Below are 14,561 nucleotides of genomic sequence, written 5' to 3'. Positions count from 1 at the left end.
TGCAAACACAGAAAACAAGCTGTTGTGAAAAGTACATGCGTAGACCACATTGAGAATTCAGTGGAAGGAGAAAAATTATCACAGCACAGACGAATACAGTGGGCTTACTACGAGATAGTTGCAACGAGAACAGTAAATAAAGACAATGACCAACTTTGGACAGCAACATCAACGAACAGATGAACCCAGTCTATTTGTGCCTGATAACAGGAACAGATCTCAGTTCCTGAAACACGCAACTGTTCTGTCTTGAAGAAGCTTACTGTGTTTGTGCTTTTATTGTAATTACCAGATTACCGTGTTTTATCGCATAATCTTATACTAAAATCAAGTTTGAAAAGTAGGGGTGCGAATTAATGAGAAAAAAAAAATTTGTTAGGTAAAGTTATTCATAAAAACAAAACCCATTCATGGAAAGTATGTTTATTTAAAAAGTAGAGTATACAAAAGTACGCCAAACAATTTAAATTTAATAAGTCATGCAACAAAAACCTTTCTTCAACTTTAAATAGAAAAAAAACTATGACCCGAATGCGAACCTGAACTAACGTATAACTATCGTCGTAGTACACACGTACCACGAAAGAGTGCGGGCCATCAATTGTAATTAACTCGGCACTCGACAGCAAGCATTGCATTCAATTGGCGAGATATTGATATTCAAATACGTGTGCTCGCTCTATACAGGAACCAACATAACCAAACTAGCGCTGACTACATGTTTATAAGTGGTACACCAAGGCGACGCAGACGAACAGATAAAGATTATAACGTTTAAAAAGTCTTTAAAAGAAAATTTACACATCAGACAACTTCGTATTTCCGTTAATTAAATAAGTAAGTGGTAATGTCCGAATAAATATTAGAATACTACTTTAAAATACATTGTTCTATACGGAAAAAATACACAAAGTACACTAAATTTATTAGCGGGACCAAAAACATCATGCAACGTTTACGCGAGAGGTTTTTTTAATCCAAATTTTTGATGCCATAAAATATTGGTGCGACGATTACCGTATTTACTCGCATAATGTCCGCAGTAATTAGGCTACATTTTTGACCAAAAAAATGGGGTTTGGACATTATGAGGTGAAGTCCAAAAAAAAAATTTTTTCCTCAAAATTTTACCTTTTGTGTAGAGTAAAAAAATTGTTCTCTCATAATTAGTTTACTAGCAGAGCGCTGGTGACTGGCGACCCTCCGCAGCGGACGTGATAAATGTGACAGGTGACGAGATAATTGGGTGCCGGCGATTAGTGGAAGACGCCACTCATTTTTTTCTTCTCCTCTCACTCGCGTGTGCGCTCTTACGTTCAGAAGCCGCAGCCAGCATACACAAAATAAACGCTTTGCGTGAAAAGATATTTTTTTAATCTTTCATTGAGATGGCCACTGACGGCACGAGCAGATGTCTAATGTCTGCATTAGCCCGCGCCGGCGAGCCTCCCTCTCTGTCCCTTGCCCACTGTGTGTATAAAAACACCGTGTGCATGTACCCCCCACTTCTCCGCTACCTCCCCTACTTTGTGACGTAGTGTGAGTTAACGTGTACTGGCTTGTGCTATATATAGCCCATCCCCTTGCAACTCGCGTGACGCAGGCAGCTGCGCAGTGGAATGCGAGTTTCTGAGTCCGGACAGTTTCACCACGCTACAAAACCCTCTCAGCGACCGCTCCGGAGAAATGAACAACTCAAGGTCAAAGCATTGTTGACAGCGTCGGTAATTTTCCATCCCGTTACTGTGCCTTTCAGGGGTGGCCAAGGTTGCTTTGTCTGGTGCGGACTTTATGCGGATTTAAAAAAATTCCACTTCAAGTATTTAAAAAGAAAGGTGCGGACATTATGCGATTAAATATGGTATGCAATAAAACAGGGTATCTAGTTAGTCACATTGTTGAGTTTGCCTGTGTGTTTTTGTGTTGTCCAGATTTTATTGCTATTGTTCTTGAAAGTCTGTTTTTGTCTTTATTTACTATTCTTGTTGCAACTGTCTCGTCGTCGTCAGCCCACTGTCCGTCTGTATACTGTGATATACTTTTTAACTAATTCTTTCCACAGAAATCTCTGGGCGGTCTATGCATTTAACTTTTGACATCAGCTGATTTTGGCTTCTCTGTGTGTTTTCTCATCTTTTTTTGTCCATTATTTAGGTTCCTCTATGAAATGCAGTGTTACCAGCAATGGCGTATGTCCTAAAAACATTTTAAAACATTATAATGGTTGAAAAAAATCCAGAACAATGTGTAGTTTATGTACCTTCTCCTTATTTTAAAAGATAGCGAGACAAAATTAATGCTTTTTCTTCTGCTTTAATTCTGATAGCAAATACAGTGGAACCTCCTCGTTACTACGAAAACTGACAACGGCGGCAAAAATTCTCGTAACAACGAGTACTCGTAATAACCGAATATAAAAAATTAAAGTCAAGTTAGATTCGGGACCGTCCATACAGTCTTAATTTCACACTGTAACTTGAAAACGGTTAACTATAGTGAAAAAAAACGCGTCAAATAAAAGTTGTAGCAAATTAAATTACGAATAGAAAATGTCTCTATGGAATTTTTTGTATCTACAACGGTTTTTGTTTTTGATTTAATCGCAAATGAAATAGCCTGATACAAAGACCGGCGCCGTTCATGGGCACGGAGGGAAGGAATGTGAAGCGGCGGAAAAAAAAAGGAGTGAAGGAAGAGAGGAAGGGTGCTAGCTGGTCTATTTTTAGATTTACCCCTCCGCCGACTTGCCGACTTCGGAGGGGAAGCAACTGGCGCCATCAAGAGAAAGAGAGGGAGGGAAAGAGAGAGAGAGAGAGCATGTTGTTTGTCACCAGTCCTTCCTCCCCTGATCACATGGCTTATACCTGCTAAGTAGTGATGATCTAAATGGTTTTTTTTCTGTAATAGTTATTTCCATAACAGTTCTTGGTGAATAACAGGATATTTAAACTGTTATTGAATAACTGTTATTTGAGAATTCTGGTAAAACTCATGTATTAACCATCAATTCTGTTATAACAAGACTAGGGATTGGCCGGTCGAATCCAGGATTCGTCGAATCTGCGAAGATTTGGCGAATCTGCGAGGATTCAAGTAACTAATTGGCGAAAACCAAACACATTAGTAAACATTCAGCGAAGAACAAGAGAAATATGTCCGTAGATATAACCGTATTTACCCGAATATAATGCAATGATTTTTATCAAAATATCCAAAACTGAAAGTGGGGATCGCAGTATAACCGCAAACCTACATCTTTGCCGCTCGAAGAATGTTTTTAAATGACGCGGTGCGGCGAGACAACTGTGTCAAGGTCAGGGCCGGCGGCAGCAATGCGGGAAAAATGTGAAGTATGTGTTTTAAGGGATGATAGTCGCACATTTTATAATCAAACCGTGCATCAAAAACACATTTCGTTCAAATTAAAACAGAAAAACGGAACTCGGACGAAAGACGGAATTAACGCATAATTATCTTCGTAGTACTTACTAACGAAAAAATAGGTAGTTTACTCAGTACTTGATAGAGCGCGCGGGGCATTCAATCATCGGCGATTTATCGACAGCCCACTACGTGCGCGCACTCTATACGGGAATCAACGTAACCAAACGTGAATGATGCTAAGATGCAACGACATAATTCAACATGTTTGAAAATATCGTTAAAAAAACTTCCACATTAAATCAGTAAGTGGTAGTATTCAAACTAATAATAAATTTAAACTTGTAAAATACATAAAACGTTTGATATGGGAAAATAACTTTATTGACATCCTGAAGAAAAATAGTGTAGGTATATCTATGTTACGAGGGGAAAAAACGTAAATTGCGGAATTGATCGTTACATATTTTACCTGTAGTAGGCTGTGTTCCAAATAGGTAAACATGCGTGCTCACGTACTCGCTCTCGGAAGTGACGTCACGGGAGTGTTGTTCCATGTGGTCGAGTGCGAGCACGAGAACGAGTGCGCATATCAAGTGCGTTTGAATGCATGCTCGTTGCGTACTCTCGTAACCATTGTTTGTTTACGTTTACGTCTGGACTATTGATCTAAAACAATGGCAAATGAACAATGCACGTTCATTGTAAGTACCTGTTCGTAATTAAACAACATGTGATGTCTTCATGTGTACCTCCAGTACCAATCATTGCTGCAAGGATCGTGTTATAATTAAGGTTATGTTACCTGTCTCCTGTTTATTGCCTGGACAATGTGACGTAACCGTTGCCGTCGTAAACGTCTCTGTTGTTGGTTTACTACCATTAGGGCCGCAATTGCTCCTACTGCGTGTTCCATTGTCACAAATCAAAACCTACACATAAACACACGTCGCCGCCTACCACATGGGTGTGTTTACTTTGGAATATGGTTGTGTTCCAAATGGCGAGCACGCATGGAGCATGCACTTTGCACGCAAGGAATTGTGGGTGTGAGTATGAGCACAAGTGCAAGTGCGAGTGCGGATTATTTGGAACAGAGCCTAAGTGTACATCAGGCATGTTTCATTATTATGGTTTTTAAATTAGGCTTCTGTGCTCATTGAATGTAACTATCTTAAGTACTTGACATTTATATTACTTAAATTAACTCATGAGTAGTGTTAAGTAGGTTTTTTTTTTTAATTTTTTAGGTCATATTAACTAGCATCGCATGCCCATATTTCATCAAGTAAGTTCTTTGTATTTGTTTTATGCATTTTTTAATGGAATAATCTAAGTGTTTTAGGTTCATTTGTACTAGAAAACAACAATTTGAATGAAAAAAATTTTTTTAATAATTTTTTTTTCATGGATTAGGATTCGATATTCGACAAATCCTTAAAGGATTTGACTAAGTATTCGGATTCAGCCAAAAATAGGATTCGACCCATTCCTAAACAAGGCCACTATATTGTAACATAAGCCCAAAAACTATGCTAGGTTGAATATTTATATTTACTTTGGTTACAAATTTAAATAATGAAAGGTTTTTAAAATCATATTGTATGAAAGCAACAAAATTTTCAAACTAGGTATCTACTAAGCATTTTTTTTTAAATTATAACACACATACATTAGTGTACACGGTCTCAATAAATTAAAATTTGAACAATTAAAAAACTTACCTATTTCTTATAATGCAGCTTAATATTACTATGGGCCGTCAAAAACTGACTTTTTTCGAAGCTACAAAACTATTTTTAATTTTCCCAACAGTATAAAAACAACACTAAAACACAACATACAAATAAAAAAAAACAATGTAAAAAAACAATAAAATACAAGCACTGACACATCTATTTTGATATGTGTATGTGTGAGAAATTATTTTACAAAAAAATTAAATTAAACAATATTCAATATGCAGTTTTTATCAGAGAACAAATAGGAAATTTATTTTATCGACCAGCCATATATATTGATTGACCAGCTATATATGTTGATTGCAAGAACTGTCCAGAACTGGGTATAATAAACAGTTCTCAAGAACTCAACTCCTAAACTGTTATTGAATAACGAGAACTGTGTAAATACCGGTATCGCCAGATTCGTTGCTTCAGAATTTGAGAATCGATAGTAATGTTACGAACGTTAGCAAGGCCACATCACGCGTAGGTGCAGAGCTAGCTGGGCTGCATCACATGCCGCCGTAACATAAGAAGTGCAGTGCGCACCTGGGTCGCCGCTTTATCTCCCTCCAGCCCTCCGCTCCCCCCACGCGGCAATGTTAGTTTGACATCCGAAACCTGCCAGCTGCGTAGTTACGCGAGCCGCCGACACGTGTTTTCGAAATATTTCTGCTGTCGGGACGGCTCGCAATGACGCGACAGGCCCCGGCCGCTCTCGTGAGTTCTGGAATTGCGCCGGGGTCTATATATATGCCCAAAGAAGTCGGGGAGTCAGTTCGGAGTGTACAGTCAGGAGTTCTCCCGCAGCGGAGTTTACGGGTGATTGTGCCGCTGGTGCGGCAGAGTGGCGAAGTCCTTGGACGAAGGTTCCAGGGCAGGGAGTGAGTGAGTTCAGTGGAGTCGGGAGTTTTCCTGCTGCGGAGTTTCCGGGCGATAGAGTCACGGGCGCGGCGGAGTCCCGAGCGAAGTTCCGAGCAAATAGTCGAGCGGATCCTCGGCGAAGGGGAAGTGCGTCGGCGGCAGCGGAGTGTGGCGACGGAGTCCTGCGGCGGAGACCCACGAGGGGTGCTGCGACGAGAGTTGCGCCAGAGATGCGGCCCAGTGAGGTGTGTGGAACGAGTGACTGGGGAATAGACCTTTCTTTAAGTGTAATTAATTATTTGCCATTTCAGAAGATATTTCTAAGTGACATAAGTAGTGGCAATAAATAAAACTGTGTAGTGTAATAAAATCTTTAATTGGGCTATCCTTTACGAACCCACGGTAAATCGTAACAGTATGTAACGATCACAAGAACTGCTAAAAACTTATCCCAAAAAAGACTTTCAAGAATTCGTTAGAGTGAACGAGTATGGATTACAAGACGTGGGATAGTAAGTTAATGATATAAAAACTTGGTTTCATTTGTTAAATTTTCCAATTATTACTTTAAATAAGATAAACAAAAGTCTTACCAGGTCTTTCGTTAATGAAATGTGCATATGGCGAAACCGAGCGTCAGTACAGGAGTTGAAGTTATAGTATTTTATTTGCTCGCTAGATCGGGTGTGTGCGCTACTGTAGCAGTCTAGAATTTGATTCTGTCGTTCTTGATAACCAGAAACGTAATGGAACCTGTTATGGTTTCATAACCGTTGTTTATAACGGTTATCGTAAATAACACTCATCTTAACTTAGTATATAAATTTTATTTAAAATTTGAAGTTTATAAAAAAAAAAGGAATATTTACAAAATATTATAGGCACAATATACATTATCTTAATTATAAATAATATATGTAATATAGGCCCCAATAAACAGTTAGCAAATTGTTCCAAGTAATTTATACCAAGTATTTTACAGTCACCTTAAATAAAACACAAAATTGATATAGGTACATAATAAATAAGGGATCGTCCATTAATCACGTGATGTTTATTTAGCAAATTTTTAACCCCCCCCTCCCCCCTAGTGATTTGTGGTGAGGTTTTAGACTTCCCCCCCCCTACCCCTCCAATAAATCACGTGTATTTTTTTGGTACAAAATATTTTTAAAATTTTCAGAATATTATCTTTAAATATAGGTATAATCTAATAATTTAATTCTGGAAAATTAAGCACAGTGATAAAAATGTCCAGACACACATTAAGGTTGCAGGTTTATTCTCACTAGCTTAAAAATAATAAAGGAAAGGCTTATATGTGATATACGCATGTATTCGACGCCAACATCACAGTCTTACTGGCGACTGGCAAGCCGAGCCGGGTGGTTCATGTTGCGGCGGGTGGGGATATTGTTGCCTGGCTACGGCGAGTCAAGGTCACGCATCGCTTTTCGGTTTAGTAGAAATCGCGCGAAAAAATAAATACACGTGATATCTCTCTACACCCCCCCCCCCTCCCCCTTGTGATATTTTGTGATTTTCCCCCCCCCCCCCCCTTTTCGAGCCTCACGTGATTAATGGACGATCCCTAATACACAAACCAAAAATGTAAACAAATTTTATTTTCTGCTAACAGAATACTTACATACAGTTTCTTACAACAATAAAAAATACATTTATTTTCTGCACCACTGTGCATTGCTATTTAAAAATAGCAACATTTTTGTTTTGTTTTCGCTCAATCGGCTTCTTCGCTCTGACAGAAAAAGGCCAGCTTTTGAAAACAACCGCTCACAAGGAACAGATGTTCCCAATGCACATAGCCGATTCCTTGCCAAAACCGAAAATTGAGGGAAAATCTGACTATTCTCTTTCCACCAATTCAGCGGGTTGCTTTACCTTGGTAGAAGATCATCATCCATGTACCGCTGAACTTCAACTAAAGTTCGGGATGTTGGCGTTCCTCTAGGCTTTCTTGCTGCAGCATTCTGTCAAAAGCTTGCCACACCAAAAACTCGCCGTCATCTTCCTGGTTGGTTTGTTTAGTGCTTGTAGCTTCACTTTTGTTTTCTGAGTTTGCACCAGAAACTTCAACCAAGCTGCATGATATGGCGGAAGTCACTAATTTTCTTGCGTGCTCAGAAGAGTTTGTATTGGAAAAAGCTATTCCCTTAAACCTAGGATCCAGAAAGGTACAAAATGACAATGTAGTACTGTTTTCTACATTGCCTAGTCTTGTACTAAGTCCTGACTGCAGTTTTGAAACAACTTCAATTACTGAATTGGAGAAACTCTTTTTCAAAAAAATTTTGCACGCATTATTCGAACCATTGGTGAGCGGAATTAAAAGAGACGCAGAACAGTACTTCTCCCCACTAATAGTTTTGGTAACAGACTGAAATGGCTTTAAAACTTGACACAACTGACTGGCAATCTTCCACTTTTCAGGCGTTAGTGCAGGAAGGTCTTTGTCTAAGAGAGCTAATGTACTTTGTATAGCAATCTCAAGTTTTACAAAACGTTCCAACATGAAATATGTTGACTTCCATCTTGTTGGTATGTATTATATTACGTTTAGAGGTTGTTCTCCAAGGTTTTTCTGATATGTCATCAATTTTTCATTTGCCACACAGCTTCTTTTGAAATGAGTTATAATTGTTTTCACTTTGTGAATTACATTTGCAACCATTTCAACATGCAAAGAGTCACTGACAATTAAATTCAGGGTATGAGCGAAACAGCCTAAGTGTTTCCACTCTTAACTGTTTGGAAATGGCATTTTTGATGTTGTGAGCATTATCTGAAACTGCCAAAACAATTTTGTTTTCTATGCCCCATTCAGTTACAATTCTTTTAATTTCGGTTGCCAAATTCTCACTCGTATGTACTGAAGTACTAGCTAGCTAACAGTGTGCATGCAGTGTCGCGACCTAGGTAATGTCAGCAGTATTATAACGTGGTTATAACCATACAGTTCTTTTCAGTGCCGATAGGTTGTGTGCTCGGCTGCTTGATGTTCTCCATCAGCTTTTAGTGATTGTTCTTGGTAACTGTTATAATAATCGATGAGAACAATAACGTAACTATTATTATTTGATAACGGTTAAAATATAACAGCTACGTCAAATAAGGCTCATCCCTACTGCAAAGGAGTAAGGACCCAGTCCGTCTGGCGCCCGCGTAGCCATGCAGCTGTCTGTGTTTATTGCGTGCACGTTATTTTATCAACTGATGGTGTTTTTTCCTTTTTTGAAGATGCCATTCAAATCAATTGTACTTACGAAAGGGCCATCAAGGAGGCACTCGTAATAACCGGTTTAATTTAGTATGATTTACGTAGTCAAACTGACGGTGCATTACAAAACTGTCGTAACAAGTATCCCATACTCGTAATAATGAGGTTCCATTGTATTGTGTCAGTATAATACATACTTATACATTTTTTTTACAGATTGTTGCAGCTTGGATCTGTAATTTTGTGTGTATACGTGATTTTCTTTCTGTTTAGGTAACCATTTTGTACCCTTGTCATCTTCTATTGGCAACATCCCTGCTATTGCTTGCATCACTGCACACTCGTAGAGCATGGCAAGGTGCAGAAAATTGTGTATTAATATTTTTCACAGATTACTTTTTGGAACTTATCCTTACTTAACATTTATTTTTGTTACTTAAACGTTAATATCAGAGAGTGTTAATCAGCGGCCATAACAGAGCTTCATCTTAACAAGCTTCTGTTCCTTTTCTTCATTTTTTAGTAAATGGTAATTGACTGTTGTAATGTTCACAGGATGAAAGAGTGGGACAAATGTGTTTCTTTAGTTTTTTCAAACAAGCTGTACATGTTGTAAGTTACAGTCAATACTGTGAAAATGTTATGCTTGTTTATTGTACTTATTTTCCATTTAGTTTTGTAAGGTGATTTAATGGTAAATTATATATATATATTTTTAACATAATTACAACATGAATTAAAATATTAATTTAGCTTTTTTTCTACTGTAGGTGATTCTGTCACTTCCATTCTCAGACACTTAAAAAATGTTTTTGGCAAAATAAATAGATCAATCAATTTGGTGAACAGCAGTTCAAAGAAAAAGCTATTGAAAGTGCCAACTCTCTTTCTCTCTCATTGCCTGTCCTACTACAGGTTACCATATTGAAGCTACAAAAGATCTAAGTGCTTATTATTATATATCATAGTGATTCATAGTACCTTGGCATGACTCACATGCATAGTTAGTTAGCTTGGTTCTACAAATTAAGTAGGTACGCATAATTTTGATTTTTTTTTAAAATTCAACTTCCTTTGCTCTCTTGGGATTCTCACTCTAAATTATTCCATAGCTTGAAACATTGTATGATAGTCAGTTCACTTGATAAGTTGACAGTTTATTTTTTATTGATTGTGAATAGAGTACAGAACACCAATGCTGACCACCGATATAGGTACGGTACGTCTTTCTTGTCATTATTTTTTTTTTCTGTGCATTCTTTCTTACGTCATTGGTTATCTGTGTGCTAAATCCCAGTTCAGGTCCACATGAGGATTTCTAAGGTATGCTCCCACATACACTCCCATTTGCAATGCTAACAAGTTTGGTTTTGAATTAGCAATTATCTAATTTTCTATCTCTTTTCAATATAGTTTCATAAAAAAAAAAAAAATCTGCTTACAAGGGAATAGTCAGGGAGAAGCAGGTTGGGGCCATATGGTCCCTCTTAGAACCAGATTTTTTTTTTTTGTTATTAATGCACCTCATTAACCCGCCTAAAACAACTAAGTATTGCTCAATTCATGGCCACTGAATATGCAAAATTAGAGAGTAGCCTTCTCATCTCTTTAAACACGTGTTATGACATGCTCATAAGCAGTGGTGTGTAAGGATCTACCTATCATAAATATAAATTTTTAATCAAAGAATGTCATGTTTTAAAAAGTACTTAGGGTCCTCAGATAACCTAAAAACGGGGTTTCAAACATTATCTTTTCTAAAAAATTTCCAAATATTACATGCTGCTCAGAAACAGGCCCTCGCTTCCACAAATCCTGGCTATACCCATGACGGCTCATTCTATAGAATTATATCATTAGAATAAAATATAAATATAAATATAAAATAGCATGAACATGATATGTTCCTGACCCTAGATATTCATAGGTATTTTTCCTGTTAGTTTTCTCATATACATCCTGATTTTTCCCAGGGCTGTAGTCTGTATGAAATTAGTAAGCAAAATTATCTACATGATATTAAATTTACAGAATATTAATTAATGTATTATGTGTATGTTTTTGATTACATAAGATGATGCAGCTGAAGAAGGCCATCTTTATGATATTTAGGTAATACATATTTATTGCCTATCGTATTAAGGATTTTTTTGCACTTAATGTATTTTGATAACTAATGTTTGCCGTGTTTTCTTTGGTTTAACAATGTGAAGTGATCTCAGACTTTACCTGCACAGTCAACTTGCACAATGCAACACGGTGAATGGTTTGGTATCTTAAGGGGCATTAGGCTGCCCTGCCATCTTGGATTTTCAAATATTTGCCGCAGCTAGCAACATAGCTTCTATATTGTATATTTTGGCCCGACAGGGCTTAGGACTTAGTTTTGGACACATGTATGTTGATTGTTGATATCTAAATATTTGGTTTAATTTTTGTCCGTCGTAAGAATGCTCAGTTGTGTAGAATGGAGAAAACAAGGAACAGGTATTTCAAACATTGTCAGTTGACTGAAAATGTGCTTTCAATATGGTAAATGTAGTAGGTGATAACATATCTTCACAGAACTTTGATGTCTTTCTAAAACCAAGAATACCTAATTCAGTGGTGTGGCTATGTATTTCATTTTGCAAAAGTGGATGAATCCAGAGTTTTGTGTTTTATCTGTTGTGGTGGTATTCCAGTATATCTAGTACTAATTATTCATCTATGTACAGTAACCAATTATGTCAATAAAAACAATAAATACCTAATTTTTGAAAATACTTGGTTTATAATATTTTAACTATTATAATAAATTTTAATTCAGTCAATCTACAATATGTTGTAAGTTGAGTAAATGTTATTCATACTTTATTTCACTTTGTGATAATGCTATATCAAAAGCTGTTGCATTGAGCTATAGGTATTATAAACTTTAAACACAATTTGAATTAACTAAAATTATCTCTGATTAAAAAGTATTATAAATAATCATCTCATTTTTTGTGCAGTAAAAATTGAATTCTTGTTAATTTAAGGAATAATATCAAGTTGCCTACCTGATTGCATGTAGTATTCATTAAACTGTCATACTGTAGGTATTGGGACACCAAACTTTTTATTTTACTTGCCTGGCATTTCACTTTGCAACTAGAATAATTAATGCCTTTCTTTATCCCCATCTTTCCAAATCTTCCTGTTTGGCTTTACTTTATGAATGAGATCTTTACAGTAAAAATAAATGCAGGTACTAAAGTATGAACTCTTGTGAATTTTAATCAGGGTGTCTACAAGTATGGTAATTGTTATATATAATAAGCAAATTAAACAATATACATGTGTTAAGGACAGTGACCAACTATTTATATTATTTAATGTGCGACTAAACAATAGTAGGCATCCAAAATCAAAATGCAAGTTAGCGACTCCCTGCACATTAATATTTCATGACCAGCCCTTCAGTTTTGTGAAGTCATGTCGACCTAATTTTCATCCATTAACCTCCTAGCGTAACTCTGGCTGTGCTATGTCCAAGAATCATGAGCCTGTGAAAAATTAATGTTTGCCAGCACAAATATACATGGTAGAACATTAACACTCTAAAACGTTTATAAGGGTACAGTAAAAAAATTTTTAAACATAAAATTTTATTAAAAGATATTTTTTTAAATCTTATTAATACAGACAAGGCATCAGAAACTTAATACCTACAGTATTATGCATTGCTAGATTTTTACTATGAGTAACTGCTACATTTAAATGTCTAAAACCATTAAGATAATATATTTTATTTTCACGTAGCCACTGTGTACAGAAACTTAAAATTGACTAGTTTCCTGTTGAAACACGATTTTTACATTTTTACTCTTGAAGGGTGCCCCAGCAAAAGGTTTTTAAGTTTTGAATGCTATTATATTTTGTGTTGTTTGCATGTTGTTTAATAAGTACTAGTACGATGTAAAAGAAGGCACATATTCACACCTTAATTGTGCCAAACAAAGTTGATTGAAATAAAAATTTAACTTTCTTTCAAGAAATGGTACCTGAGACATTTTGATGTGGCACTCTTCAATTTGAAAATTAGTCTGTTTTTATAAGTTGTCCATGCCGAATTAACATGGTCTTTAGTAACAAGTTAAATAGGTGACTGGTTATTCAAGCATTTAAGTAGGTATTACATAACTTCATCCATTTTAACTATCATGCTAATTTGAAGTTAAAAGCAGGAAATATTATAATACAAAATGTTGTACTTGGTAAACATGTATCTTTATCTTAATGTCAAAATGAAGGATAACTGTAATATGATTTTATTAGCACAAGTATGTTATAAACAGTAACTGTATGTAAAGGGGGTATTATTAACAATTGGGTCAGGTAAAACATTTTGTTTAATAGTGTAAATTTATTATCAAATGTACTTATATCAAGAGGGTAATCAGCATAGCATTGATCAGGTATATGTATGGTTTTTAATGAATGGTTTTTAATATCTTGCTTCTACCACATATTGCATAATATTACTGGATTTTTCAAAATACCTATTAAACTGCCCAACACTGGCTGCTGATTCAAAAGTAATGCATACATGTTTTAAATGGCCATTACAAGTTTTTTTTCTTTTTTTTTAAATTTATAAACTGATGTTTGGAGAAATAAACTAAATAATTTTTTTTCCCCATCCTAATATCTTAATATTGTGAGTTTTGGTTTTCTGCAAGATTTTACATGTATTTAATTGCATACAAGCTAAGAATGGAAAATACCACAATGGTTGCAAAATGCATATAGCCTTCAGTGAGATATACTCATTTTACGCTGAAAACATTTGCAAGTCTGTTCCGTTCCTGTGTGCACCGACGATGTACTTCTTAGTGTCAATTATACTTTAATTTTATATATTTTTTACATGTTAATTTTTGAGAAGTTTTTTTTGAAGTCTTCATACCTAGCACAGATATGTATCTGAATGCTTTATTAAAGTGAACAAAAATGTATGTGTGTATAAGTTTTAAAGTTATTTTAAGTGAAAATGTATATAATGAAGAGAAAATAAAAATTAATATTCATTCATTGCTCCATTTCAAAATATTAAATATTTTAAGATGTGTCCGAAAGAAAAATGGTATGTATCTATTTTAAGAAATGAAAGTAGTTTTGAATGGCTGCTATTTCTGAAACTAAATTTTACTATGACTACCATTTTCAAATTGTATTCATCATATATTTTTAAAGTTAAATAAATTAGTGATAGTCCGATACTGAAAATACCCGATGCTGATAATTTATATTTTAAAGATTCGATACCTACTAAAATGTATTTTCAATGGGTTTAAAAAAAAAAATTGTTCACTAAGTTAATGAAGAAAACT

The 14,561-nt window shown here is 35.7% G+C and overlaps 1 protein-coding gene across 1 annotated transcript in view; it reads left to right on the top strand.

Moving 5' to 3' along the window:
* LOC134535784 (uncharacterized) overlaps nt 1-14,259 on the top strand; it is a 28,504-nt gene extending 14,245 nt beyond the window's left edge. Inside the window, exon 5 of the mRNA XM_063375055.1 lies at nt 9,481-14,259. The gene's annotated coding sequence lies outside the window, so the exon portion shown is untranslated. The remainder of the gene's footprint in view (nt 1-9,480) is intronic.
* Nucleotides 14,260-14,561: the final 302 nt, after the last annotated feature.

Source organism: Bacillus rossius, chromosome 1 (assembly GCF_032445375.1).
Source record: "Bacillus rossius redtenbacheri isolate Brsri chromosome 1, Brsri_v3, whole genome shotgun sequence".
In the NCBI taxonomy this organism is placed as follows: domain Eukaryota; kingdom Metazoa; phylum Arthropoda; class Insecta; order Phasmatodea; family Bacillidae; genus Bacillus; species Bacillus rossius.
The sequence above is the reverse complement of the archived record's forward strand: the minus strand, read 5'-3'. Positions and strand labels throughout refer to the sequence as shown.